The sequence below is a fragment of the Quercus robur genome, chromosome 6, assembly GCF_932294415.1.
Source record: "Quercus robur chromosome 6, dhQueRobu3.1, whole genome shotgun sequence".
In the NCBI taxonomy this organism is placed as follows: Eukaryota; Viridiplantae; Streptophyta; class Magnoliopsida; order Fagales; family Fagaceae; genus Quercus; species Quercus robur.
In genome coordinates this window covers 46,809,152-46,823,498 of record NC_065539.1, presented here as the reverse complement: position 1 = coordinate 46,823,498, position 14,347 = coordinate 46,809,152, and the positions used below count along the sequence as shown (strand labels likewise).

The 14,347-nt window shown below is 33.9% G+C and overlaps 1 pseudogene; it reads left to right on the top strand.

Annotated features, from left to right (window-relative positions):
• The first annotated feature begins 8,523 nt into the window (after window positions 1-8,523).
• On the top strand, window positions 8,524-10,655 carry LOC126690273 (potassium transporter 1-like; annotated as a pseudogene).
• The last annotated feature ends 3,692 nt before the right edge of the window (window positions 10,656-14,347 follow it).

Sequence of the window (14,347 nt, the reverse complement as noted above, 5' to 3'; positions counted from 1 at the left end):
ATTGTTTTACCTTAGAATAAGTTCTGAAGCTTGGTGCCAGTCAGGATGAGTCAGGGGAATTTGATGCCCACTTCCAACCAACCATCTGCCTTGATGTAAGGCAGGATTTTGAGTAACCACAATATTCTTCCAAATCCAAGAGTGGGTAGGTTTAGGTTTGTACTCTCTTAAGGAATTGGATGAATAGTATTTTCTTTGAAAAGTTCTTGCTAGAAGGGAATTGGGATTATGCTGGATTCTCTAGAATTGTTTAGCAATCATGGCTTGATTAACTAGACTGAATTTTTTCAACCCAAACCCTCCCCTACATTTAGGTTGGCAGATCTTATCCCAGTTAATAAGATGAAGCTTCCTATCACCTAGATCATGACCCTACCAGAAAGCCCTAGTAATAGCATCAAGCTTGTTACATATAGTTTCAGGAATTTTAAGACAGGAAAAAGAATACAAAGGCATGGCTTGAAGAATAGAAGCAATCAAAGTAGCTCTACCAGCTTGGGATAAGAGTTTGGCTTTCCAACCTTGAAGTTTGCGTTGTACTCTATCAATAATATCCTGAAAATCCTCTACCCTTCTTCCCCTAAGCTTGAAGCTGATTCCTAGGTATTTGGTTGGATGTTGGACAAGATTAACTTGAAGTGAGGAGACAATAGCTTCTTGGACCTCTTGAGGAGTGTTAGGTGAGCAAAAAAGGTCAAATTTGTTGAAATTAATGGCCTGTACAGATAATGAACAATACCACAGAATAGTCCTCCTAAGATTGGATAAAGAGTTTTTGTCAATTTGGAAAAAGAACAAAGAACCATCAGCAAATAAAAGGTGTGTAAAGGATAGTCCATTCCTATCCACACGGATCCCTTTAATGTTCCCAAGATTTTCCTCATTTAAGAGAGCAAGGAGAGTATATTTGCACAAAAGAGGAATAGTTAAGGTGAAAGAGGGTCATCTTGCCTAAGACCTCTAGAAGGGTTAAAAAGTTGAGGACTCCCAATAATTAGTAGAGCATATTGCACTGTGGTAACACATTCCTTAATCCACTTGATCCAACAATTACTAAAGTTCATGGAAATAAGCACAGCCTCAAGAAACTTCCAATTGACCCTATCATAAGCCTCGGACATATCAATCTTCAAAGATCCATATCCTTTTTTCCTACCTTTCTTCTTTTTCAAGGTGTCACAGATCTCGTGTGCAAGCAGAATATTATCAGTAATTATCCTACCCTTAATGAAGGCATTCTGATATGGAGTTATAAGCTGATCCATCAAAGGTTTAAGTCTAGAGACAAGGATTTTGGATATGATCTTGTAGGTAACATTGTAGAGGCTAATAGGTCTGAATTGAGTAGCCTCCTCAATAGGAAAGGTCTTAGGAATAAGGGTGATGAAGGTTTGATTAAGGGACTTAAGCATGGTGCCTGAGTGAAAGAAGGCATGCACATAGTTAAAGATGTCCTGCTTTACAACACTCCAAAATTCTTGATATAATAGAGCTAGTAATCTATTAGGGTTGGGAGCCTTGTGGGGTCCCAATTGAAAAACTGCCTCTTCAATCTCAACATTTGTCACTTGCCTATCAAGGTGTTGTTTTTGGGATTGGTCTAGTTTTGGTATTGAAAGAGCTTCTAATTCCCTTAAAATACTATGCACATCCTTTAAATCAGGCTCATTGGGATTTGAAATGATCAACCAAGAGTGCCTCAATTTCATTCAAATCTTCTATTTGTTGTCCATCAGACTTCTTTAGCATTTTTATTCTAGTCCTGGCTCTTCTCTGTTTCACTAAGGTCTAAAAATACTTGGTATTCCTATCACCTTGGATGATCCAATCACTACGAGCCTTTTGTGACCACATAAGTTCTTCCTTAATCATGAGATTTTCAATCTCTTCTCTTAAAGTTTTTTCAGCTTTAATATCCTCAATAGAAGAGATTGCATTTTGGATTTCTTGCAATTTCCTTTGTTTTTTCTTTTAAATCCCTATCCACCCTTCCAAAGGTATTCCTATTCCAATTAATGAACTGCCTCCTAGCATTTTTGATTTTTTGTTGCAGTATGTAGGCCCTTGACCCTTGTGTGTGAGAAGTCCATGAATGTTGTGCCACAGTTTTACATTCAGCATAAGTGAGCCACATCCTCTCAAATCTGAAAGGTCTCTTCCCAAAAGGTTGTCTTAGATCAAAATCTAACAAAATGGCCCCATGATTAGATCTTATAATAGGTTGGTTTTGAAGGTCATAGTGAGGGTAAGTATTAATCCAATCAACAGAAGCATAGGCTCTGTCCAACCTTTCCATAACAAAGGTATCATCGTCATGCCTATTCGTCCAGGTATACTTCTAGCCTTTAGCTTCTAATTCACAAAGCTCCAAATCAAATAAAGTTTGTTGGAGTAATTCAGCACCCTTAATCTTTCTAGATTTAAACCCAAACTTCTCATTTTGGGAGAGGATTTGGTTAAAATCCCCAATGCACAGCCAGTTCTTATAAGCAAATCTACTAATAGATTTTAAATCTGACCAAACTATGTCTCTCTTACACTGAATTGGATGCCCATAAATAAAGGAAATAGATAGTGGGCTACCTCTGTTATCAAGGAGATTTGCATGGATCAGGTGTTTGGAGCCGTATTGAATGCTTAGCTTGTAAGGTGACATCCATCCCAGAAGTAGTCCACAACTAAGGCCTTCTCTAGGGACTTCCCAACCCTCCATAAAGCCACATTTTTCCAAAAGTTGTTTGCCTTTGTCCTTACTTAGCCATGTCTCCATCAAAATATGATATTTGGACTGCTTACTTGGGCCTTTTTTTGGCATTGCAGAACTGTAGAAGGGCTGCCCATCCCTCTACAGTTCTAGCTTAGGAATTTCATAGTTGCTGGGGAAGCTGTTGAAGGCCAGCTTCTCAAAGCCTTGAACTAGAGTTAGATTTTGCCTCAGAAGATACCATCTGATCTGAATCCTTTTCCTCATGTGTCATCTCCTTGTCAAACACAGCACATAGAATTCTCTGCTTGATATTCCTTCCAAATTTGCCAATTTCCTTTCTGATTCTCTTCCTAGAGCAAGGTTTTGAAGTCTCCATTCCATCTAGCATAGGTCTAGACTCATTACACCAGAGGCTAGGCGTTTGGATAGTGGGGGTGGGTGTTGTGTGTGAAGTGGGAGGTCCTGGACCCAGGGTCAATTGTTCAAATGAGTCCAAATCTCTTACATTGGGCCCTAACTCAATGGGTACATCACTGCCCAAATTCCCACCCTAAAGGCCTTCCTGTGTCACTCCTTAACCAGAATTTCTTATCTGTGTTGCCATCAGCCCAGGCCCATTACTTGAATCCCCCAATTCAAATCTAGACCTCCCTCTGTCTACCCGTTGAACTAGGTTTTCAATGTAGGAGTTAGGGGACTCAGGAATACATCCTTTCTCCTAACCATGGCACTGCATGACCTCTGGACGAGTCTCATTTAATCTATCCAGGTTGAACAGGATTGCAGTAGTATCACTACCTGATTCTAAGTCCATAAAATGTGGGTTAAAGCACTGTCCATTAGTGATGAAAGGATCACTGCCCTCTATCCAAGCCCATTGTAAATTAGAATTTGTAGGTGGTTGCCAGGATGTTTTGTTTGAGATGGGTGGTATGTTGGTGTCAACAGGGGTATTATGGTTACCCAGAATGTCATTTAAATGCTCTTGGTTGGATTCCATTATGGCAGGGGAGTTAACAGGGGTTTGGGGCACAGTGGGTGGTTCAATAGGTATATTCTGAGAAGGTTGGATATTTTGGTCCGTGATGTTAAGGTTCAGTACGTTAATTGCTGTCTGTATGATGGAAGTGGGATTGGCTTGAATCGGATTAGATGGTAAATTGGTTGCATGTTGGAAATGGGATGTGCTAGGTGTACTGGGATCAGGGTATTCATTAAAGAGATGATGATTATAAGCTTGATGAGGGTTTTAGGTTAACTGTCCGAAACGAACTTGAGTAGTCCATCTTCTCTGATGATTATGAAAAGCACGAAGTTCATTTGTGAATTGAGGTTGAAGCCCATCAAACCTGTACTGGACTTGATATAGTTCTTGTATTTGAAGCCTTTGTCTAAACAACATTACCTCCACATCATCCAAAATTGTGAGAGCAATGCCCCCTTGTATGCCTGATTAGCCCACATCTCGTACACGACTTGTGGAGACGCTTATAACAACACTGTATCCAGACCCTTGACCCATCATCCAAACGGAGCATGAACCCAGCAATCAATGGTAGCCACGGATTAATACGAACCTTGATCCTCATGAAACGAATATTCCTAGGAAGAGTATCTTCCCAATCCACGCGCTCTACTATGCCCATCATCTGCCCCATTCTTTCCACTAACTTAGGGTATTGGTACTCTAAAGGCAATCCGTGTAACTGAACCCACATGGAAATGAAGTTAATTTGCAAATTCCCTAATATTAGATTAGGTCTCCACCTTTCTACCACCAAAAGGGCACCATCCACAGCCCAAAGGTCCTTCATGGCAGATGTGGTGAAGATTCTCCAGAAACTCAAAATGGAAAATGTAGAAGTAAGAATCCCTACCAACAATAGTTACATTCCCTCTGATCCGCCATACATGGTTGATAATGTGTTGTAAATGATGAACGAAGAATTTTCTGCAGTCCATTATAAACCCAATGGCACAAAAGTTCTAGAATTCTCTTTGACTTGCAACATCCTCTGCATTAGGTATAACCAAAGGACCATGCCTTGCAAAAGGCACCTCATCTTCATCGCTTGATAGTAGATCAGACTCCATTTCTTCTTCAAACAAATCAGTACTGAAATTGGAGTCACTATTGTCAGTCCATCCATACTCTCTGACGTTGATGTTGTTGTCCATTAAAAGATGGTCACTTGGAGTTTTAGGAGGAAACTGGTTACATGCACAATCTCAAGACAGGAAGACACTGGTTACATGCGTAGTCTCAAGACAGAAGATAGTCATAGAATGATGCAGCTAGTGAGATATTAATACTTTAAATGAGTAGTAGTACGATTTAATTAATTTTAAATGAGTATTAATACATTTAATATATATATATATATATATATATAAAGAGAGTCACATTAATACTTATATATTTTGAGTAATGCTACAGACACAAACTATTTCACAACATTTTTACAAACTGCTGATGTGGCAAATTCTTACTCGTTCTAACATGGATCGATCCATCACTAACATCACATTTTTACTTATAATAACTATTTGGAAAATTCTAAAGCCATATTAGTAGTTTGTAATAATGTTGTAAAATAGTTTGTGTCTGTAGTATTACTCATATATTTTCATGAACATATGCTTTAAAAACTCATGAAATTAATGAGTTATATATGGTAGAATAAAAGTGAATATTATCATGAAAAAGATTAGACATTATTGTCTTGAGCTTTTAAACTTTTTTTTTAATATAAAAAAAAATGAGGTAGTCGATTTTTTTTTTTTTTTTTTTGAGAAAAAGGATGAAAATTCCATTCATATATGAGGTAAATATGCAAAAACAAAAAATTAATATTTTTTATATAAAATATGTGGGTGTTAATTGAGTAAAATTTAAACAAAATTTTAAATTTTTTATTAACAAATATAGGAGGGGGGGAGGGGGGATTTTTTAAAAAGGCCAAAGGGCCCTTTTTCTCTGCAATTTTATATATGAAAATAAACGGTTTTTTTTTTTCCCTTCCATTTTTTGAGAGAGTTTTAATAAAAAGATAGACGTATCTAAATGCACAAGAAAAAAAGAATAGCATGGTGAAAATTAGGAAACAAAGTGGCAACGTGTAATTAAAAATTTTGAGAGAAACCGTGTGTGTGGGACTGAATACAAATTTACCTTGCCACTTTTATGTTTTACTTTATACTGTATCATTGTGGTATGTCATGTGTGTGTTGTTGTTTTTTTTTTTTTTTTTTTTTTTTTTTTTTTTTTTTTTTAATTTTAAAATTTAGTTATTTTATATGAGAAGTAAAAAGAATAAATGATAAAGTTGTAAATGGAGTATGAAGTGGAATACAATTTTTTTTTTTTAAATTAAAGTGGAATACAAAAAGTGATACAAATAATTTGTATTATCATGACTGGTCAATCATAGAATGAAAATTCTCTATCCAATTTTTCATGTTCCACTTTTTTTAAAAAAATTTAATTTTTACTCTACTTTATATAATAAACTTGTTGCATACTATTTTTTCTTTCTTCATAAAATAAACAAAGAATAAAATGGAAAAAAAAAATGGGATACATATCATTATGCATTTTTTTTTTGGTTGAGAAAAATATCATTATACAATTAGTTTAGTATAAAGTAAAACATTAAATATTCAACAAAGTTATAGTTCAATAATAACGACATTCGTTATGGTGTCATAAGCATATGATTCAAACCTCACCCCCTCTCTTCCACTATCTATCCATCTGATAAATAAAGAGAAATTGAAAAAAAGGAATAAAAATTGTCTGCCCATAAAAGTTGGACCTATGGCATTTTACAATTGGTGGAGCACAACTTGATATAAATATATATGTATATATATATATATATATATATATATACCATGCTTGCTATATAAAAACTCCTATCCATAACTTCTCAACCCCTTGCATTTAAGTAAAGCAATTAAAGTAGAATACAAGAAATGAGTCGCTTTTGGAAATCATAATATTGTTTTATTTACTGTAACAAATATAAGACTACATACAAAATTAAATCTCTACCATATAGGCTAGTGCAAAATTTAAATATCTAACAAGGTTGCTATTTTTCTTTATAAGAATTTGATAGTTACAGAAATTATGATTAAAAAGAAAAGCAAAAAACATCACTAATTTGCAATAGACTTATCAATTAATAGGCTCTTACTTGGAGGATTTTAGAGCCCATAAATAAACTTGCTTTGAGAGCTTTCTCATTTCCATCAAAAGTCTTGTGTCCTGAAGCTTTAGATAGGTCAAAATATTGTGTTTTCGATTGGGATGGAGGATAGTGACTTCATAGAAGAAAGGTTGCACATTTTTTGACCCTTTAAAACAAAACCAGATTAACCTAGTCAATTAGCTAAGTGATTATTTAGTCAAATTATTCAAATCTAGGTTAACACAAATATATCATATCATTGTAAAGTGCGGAAAATAAATAACACAATGATATGATAACCCAGAAAAACCAAACCGGTAAAAAACCTGAGGAGGATTTAACCAAACTATCCTCAAGGTAAAACAGATCCACTATGAAAGAATTGAAGTTTACACAATAGCGACTTAGACCACTAACATCCTATTGCTACCTCAAGTAGGAAACTAACTACCACGACTACATGACAGCTTCGAGTCCACGGACTACTTCTTTCTTGGATTCACAACAAGTACAAGCACTCCCGCTTGTGTATCTTTGAGCTCTTTATGCAGCAACCGAACTAATCATCAAGTTCTTGACATAATCTTGATTCTTGATAACCCTAAGCATATGTGAAGGCAAACACCTCTAGATCTCATAAGAGATTCACATACACAGCATAAACAACAACTATAAAATGTGGCTAGGGTTTTTCTTTTTATACTTAAGGCAAAACATATAACCCTACATGTCAAATGGGCTTGGGCTGAGTTGGAAAATTTTGCAAAAAATCAATCAACACGAGCTTCGATTGATCGAGTTTAATTCTCGATCAATCGAGCCAGGTAGATTTACATAGTAAATCCTACAGTACACTCGATTCCAACTTTACACATAAATATACTTTTAACAAGTCTAAAACAAGACTAAATATTTTGATCATGGTTTGCCAACATTACAAAATGAAATTCTAATACATTTAAATCTACAATCTTAGAACCCAACAAAGGTCATAAGAAGAAAATAATGTAGAAGAAGAAGAACATGAACAAGAAGTTGATCAATTCATGGGACTGACAACAGTTTCAAATGTAGAAAACTTTCTAGGAAAAACCTTGTTAGACTTGACACTTCCGATCTGGAGGCTGATAGATTCACCTCCAATCAAGTCCCTAGATCTTCTCAGGTATTTTATTTCTCTCTCTCAAATTTTATTATTCTTACAATACACTACAAGAAAAAAGACTTAATACAATGAAAAAAGTCGTTGCAATAACAACTAATGTCGTTGTAATAGGTGTTATTGCAACAACAAAAAAGTCAATGCAAGTTGTTGTAATAAACTCCGAGGTAACATATTTATGCAACACTAGATTTTCATTGCAATAAATTCCATATATTGCAACGATTTACTTTGAAAATCTCGTTGCAATAGGTTCTTATTATTATTTTTTTTAAAAGCAATAAGTTTATGCAACACTAGATTTTCATTTGCAAAATTCCATATATTGCAACGATTTACTTTAAAAAATTCCGTCGCAATAGGGTATTTTTTTATTAAAAATGTTTTTTTCAATTTAAAAATAAATAAATCATTTATTTATTTGAAGTGTTTGAGCGCAGGCCTTGGATTGGGAAAGCATAATGAAGCTCGCATTTCAGAGCATTGGGGTTGTGTATAGTGATTTGGGCATGTTGCCTTTGTATGTGTTACCGGGCATTTTTCCTATTGGGGTTAAGCACAATGACGATATACTTGGTGTGTTGTCTCTAATCTTTAACTCACTCATGTTAATTACTTTGATCAAGTACGTTTTCATTGTGCTAACAGCCAACGATAACGGCAATGGTAATTGATAATCTTTTCTCATGCTTAGCAATTCGATTTAATAGATTAGTTATTGTAGTTCTTGGATTTTAATTTTTATTGCTAGATGATAATTAGAAATAAATTAATATTTCTTGATGATACCACTTGCACACAAAATAAAAATGACATTGGGTGATGCAATATTAGTGTGTCAATAATAATGCTTTGAACTTTGAATGGTGTTGATATGTTAAATATTGAATTGCTAGCAAGAAATACATTGTCATCAAACTATTCATTATTTTATAATGTAAATTATATTATTGCAGGAGGAACTTTCGCTCTATATTCTCTCATATGCCGCTATGCCAAGGTCAGCTTGTCACCCAACTAGCAAGTTGAAGACAAAAAAGTGTCTAACTACCGACTAGATGTGCCAAACCGACGGCTCAAGAGAGCATCCTTTATCAAATCTATGCTTGAGAGTAACCAAATACTAAATTATTTCATCTTGTTCATGACCACGCTTGGCACCTCCATGGTGATTGGAGAGATGGCATCCTCACACCATGTATATCAGGTATAATAGAGTGATATTCCTAAGTTCTACTTATCTCTTTACTGTTGGTTAAGATGGTGTAAAAATTAAGCTATTTATTCAATTCATTTAGCTTTGTTACAATTATTTATAACTTCACATTTCATGAACTCTTTGTATCTAATATTCTGAAAAAATAATTTACATTATGATTTCCTCCTTGGAGTAGTATTGTCAGCAATGAGGGGGAGTTAAGGAAACTACTAGTGCGCTTATTGATAATACGATCATGTGGATTTCAGTAGGAATCTTGATTATTTTGTTCCAAGTTCAAAGATTTGGGATAGATAAAATTGGCTAAAGTTTTGCTCCAGTACTAACAATTTGGTTTTTTTTTTTTCATCTAAACTATTGGCATGTACAACTTTGTGAAGCATGATCCAGGGGTTATAAAGGCAATCAATCCAATGTAGATTGTTGACTATTTCATTAGGAATAAGAAGAATGCATGGATTTCTGTTGGAGGAGTCATCCTATGCCTAACAGGTGTGTATCATAATCTCATCTCATTGTTTTAGCACTTTGAATGTACAGAAATGAGATGTAGTGACACAATTAGGCTGTTGCATAGCTATTCTCTTAGGATTTAGCTTTAGAAACCTTGTTAGACTTGACTATTTCGATTTGGAGGCTGATAGATTCACCTCCAATCAAGTCCTTAGATCTTCTCAAGTATTTTATTTCTCTCTCTCAAATTTTATTATTCTTACAATACACTACAAGAAAAAAGACCTAATATAACGAAAAAAGTCGTTGCAATAACAACTAATGTCGTTGTAATAGGTGTTATCGCAACGACAAAAAAGTCAACGCAAGTTGTTGTAATAAACTCCAAGGTAATATATTTATGCAAGACTAGATTTTCGTTGCAATAAATTCCATATATTGCAACTACTTATATATTGCAACAATTTACTTTGAAATTCTGGTTGCAATAGGTTTTTTTTTTTTTTTTTTTTTTTTTTTTTAAGCAATAAGTTTATGCAACACTAGATTTTTGTTGCAAAATTTCATATACTGCAACGATTTACTTTAAAAATTTCATTGCAATAGTTTTTTTTTTTATATTAAAAATGTTTTTTTTTAATTTAAAAATAAATAAATCATTTATTTATTTGAAGTGTTTGAGCGTAGGCCTTGGATTGGGGAAGCATAATGAAGCTAGCATTTCAGAGCATTGAGGTTGTGTATGGTGATTTGGGCATGTTGCCTTTGTATGTGTTACCGGGCATTTTTCCTACTGTGGTTAAGCACAATGATGATATACTTGGTGTGTTTTCTCTAATATTTTACTCACTCATGTTAATTACCTTGATCAAGTATGTTTTCATTGTGCTGACAGCGAACGATAACGACGATGGTAATTGATAATCTTCTCTCATGCTTAGCAATTTGTTTTAATAGATTAGTTATTGTAGTTCTTGGATTTTTATTTTTATTGCTAGATGATAATTAGAAAGAAATTAATATTTCTTGATGATAACACTTGCACACAAAATAAAAATGACATTGGGTGATGCTATATTAGTGGTCAATAATAATGCTTTGAACTAAGAATGGTGTTGATACGTTACATATTGAATTGCTAGCAAGGAATACATTGTCATCAAACTATTCATTATTTTATAATGTAAATTGTATTGTTGTAGGAGGAACTTTTGCTCTATATTCTCTCATATGCCGCTAGGCCAAGGTCAGCTTAACGCCCAACTAGCAGGCCGAAGACAAAGAAGTGTCTAACTACCAACTAGATGTGCCAAACCGACGGCTCAAGAGAGCATCCTTTATCAAATTTATGCTTGAGAGTAACCAAATACTAAAGTATTTCCATCTTGTTCGTGACCACGCTTGGCACCTCAATGGTGATTGGGGAGATGGCATCCTCACACCATGCATATCAGGTACAATAGAGTGATATTCCTAAGTCCTACTTATCTCTTTATTGTTGGTTGAGATGGTATAAAAATTAAGCTGTTTATTCAATTCATATAGCTTAGTTACAATTATTTATAACTTCACATTTCATGAACTCTTTGTATCTAATATTTTGAGTAATAATTTACATTATGATTTCCTCCTAAGTGTAGTATTGTCAGCAGTGGGGGGGAGTTAAGGAAGTTATAAGTGCGCTTGCTGATAATACGATCATGTGGATTTCAGTAGGAATCTTGATTATCTTTTTCCAAGTTCAGAGATTTGGGATAGATAAAATTGGCTTAAGTTTTGCTCTAATATACTAACAATTTGGTTTTTTTTTTTTTTTTCATCTGAACTATTGGCATGTACAACTTTGTGAAGCATGATCCAGTGGTTATCAAGGCAATCAATCCAATGTATATTGTTGACTATTTCATTAGGAATAACAAGAATGCATGGATATCTGTTGGAGGCATCATCCTATGCCTAACAGGTGTGTATCATAATCTCATCTCATTGTTCAAGCACTTTTAATGTACATAAATAAGATGTAGTGATAGACTTAGGCTGTTGCATAGCTACTGTCTTAGGTTTTAGCTTTAGAAACCTTGTTAGACTTGACTCTTTCGATTTGGAGGCAGATAGATTCACCTCCAATCAAGTCCCTAGATCTTCTCAGGTATTTTATTTCACTCCCTCAAATTTTATTATTCTTACAATACACTAAAAGAAAAAAGACTTAATACAACGAAAAAAGTCGTTGCAATTACAACTAATGTCGTTGTAATAGGTGTTATTGCAACAACAAAAAAGTCTATGCAAGTTGTTGTAATAAACTCCGAGGTAATATATTTTTGCAACACTAGATTTTCGTTGCAATAAATTCCATATATTGCAACTATTTATATATTGCAATGATTTACTTTGAAAATCTCGTTGCAATAGGTTTTTTTTTGTTTTTAATTTTTTTTTAATTTTTAAAAAGCAATAAGTTTATGCAACACTAGATTTTCATTGCAAAATTCTATATATTGCAACAATTTACTTTAAAATTTTCTTTGCAATAGGTTTTTTTTTTTTTTTTTTTTATTAAAAATGCTTTTTTTTTTTTTTAATTTTAAAAAAAATTAATCATTTATTTATTTGAAGTGTTTGATCACAGGCCTTGGATTGGGGAAGCATAATGAAGCTCGCATTTCAGAGCATTGGGGTTGTGTATGGTGATTTGGGCATGTCGCCCTTGTATGTGTTACCGGGCACTTTTCCTACTGGGGTTAAGCACAATGACGATATACTTGGTGTGTTGTCTCTAATCTTTTACTCACTCATGTTAATTACTTTGATCAAGTATGTTTTCATTGTGCTGACAGCCAACGATAACGGTCATGATAATTGATAATCTTCTCTCATGCTTAGCAATTTATTTTAAAAGATTAGCTATTGTAGTTCTTGGATTTTCATTTTTATTGCTGGATGATAATTAGAAAGAAATTAATATTTCTTGATGATAACACTTGCACACAAAATAAAAATGACATTTGGTGATGCCATATTAGTGTGTCAATAATAATGCTTTGAACTTTGAATGGCGTTGATATGTTACATATTGAATTGCTAGCAAGGAATACATTGTCATCAAACTATTCAATATTTTATAATGTAAATTGTATTGTTGTAGGAGGAACTTTCGCTCTATATTGTCCCATATGCCGCTATTCCATGGTCAGCTTGACGCCCAACGAGCAGGCCGAAGACAAAGAAGTGTCTAACTACCGACTAGATGTGCCAAACCGACGGCTTAAGAAAGCATCCCTTATCAAATCTATGCTTGGGAGTAACCAAATACTAAATTATTTCATCTTGTTCATGACCACGCTTGGCACCTCCATGGTGATTGGAGAGATGACATCCTCACACCATGCATATCAAGTACAATAGAGTGATATTCTTAAGTCCTATTTATCTCTTTACTGTTAGCTAAGATGGTGTAAAAATTAAGCTGTTTTCAATTCATTTAGTTTTGTTACAATTATTTATAACTTCACATTTCATGAACTCTTTGTATCTAATATTCTTAATAATAATTTACATTAGGATTTCCTCCATGGTTTAGTAATGTCAGCGGTGGGGGGGGGGGGGGGTTCAGGAAGTTACTAGTGCACTTACTGATAATAAGATCATGTGGATTTCGGTAGGAATCTTGATTATTTTGTTCCAAGTTCAAAGATTGGGGATAGATAAAATTGGCTAAAGTTTTGCTCCAATACTAACAATTTGGTTTTTTTCTTCTTCTTCTGAACTATTGGCATATACAACTTTGTGAAGCATGATCCAGGGGTTATCAAGGATATCAATCCAATGTATATTATTGACTATTTCAGTAGGAATAAGAAGAATGCAAGGATTTCTATTCGAGGCGTCATCCTATGCCAAACAGGTGTGTATCATAGTCTCATCTCATTGTTTAAACGCTTCGAATGTACAGAAATGAGATGTAGTGAAAGACTTAGGCTGTTGCATAACTACTGTTTCAGGTTTTAGTTTTAGAAACCTTGTTAGACTTGACTCTTTCGATTTGGAGGCTGTTAGATTCACGTCCAATCAAGTCCCTAGATCTTCTTAGGTATTTTATTTCTCTCTCTTAAATTTTAACAATACACTACAAGAAAAAAAGACTGAATACAACGAAAAAAGTCGTTGCAATAACAACTAATGTCGTTGTAATAGGTGTTATTGCAACGACAAAAAAGTCAATGCAAGTTGTTGTAATAAACTCCGAGGAAATATATTTATGCAACACTAGATTTTCGTTGCTATAAATTCCATATATTGCAACTATTTATATATTGCAACAAATTACTTTGAAAATCATGTTGCAATAGGTTTTTTTTTTTTTTTTTTTTTTTTTTTTAATTTTTATATAGCAATAAGTTTATGCAACACTAGATTTTCGTTGCTAAATTCCATATATTGCAATGATTTACTTTAAAATTTTCGTTGCAATAAGTAATTTTTTTATTAAAAATGTTTTTTTTTTAATTTAAAAATATTTAAATCATTCATTTATTAGAAGTTTTTGAGCGTAGGCCTTGGATTTTGGAAGCATAATGAAGCTAGCATTTCAGAGCCTTGGGGTTGTGTAT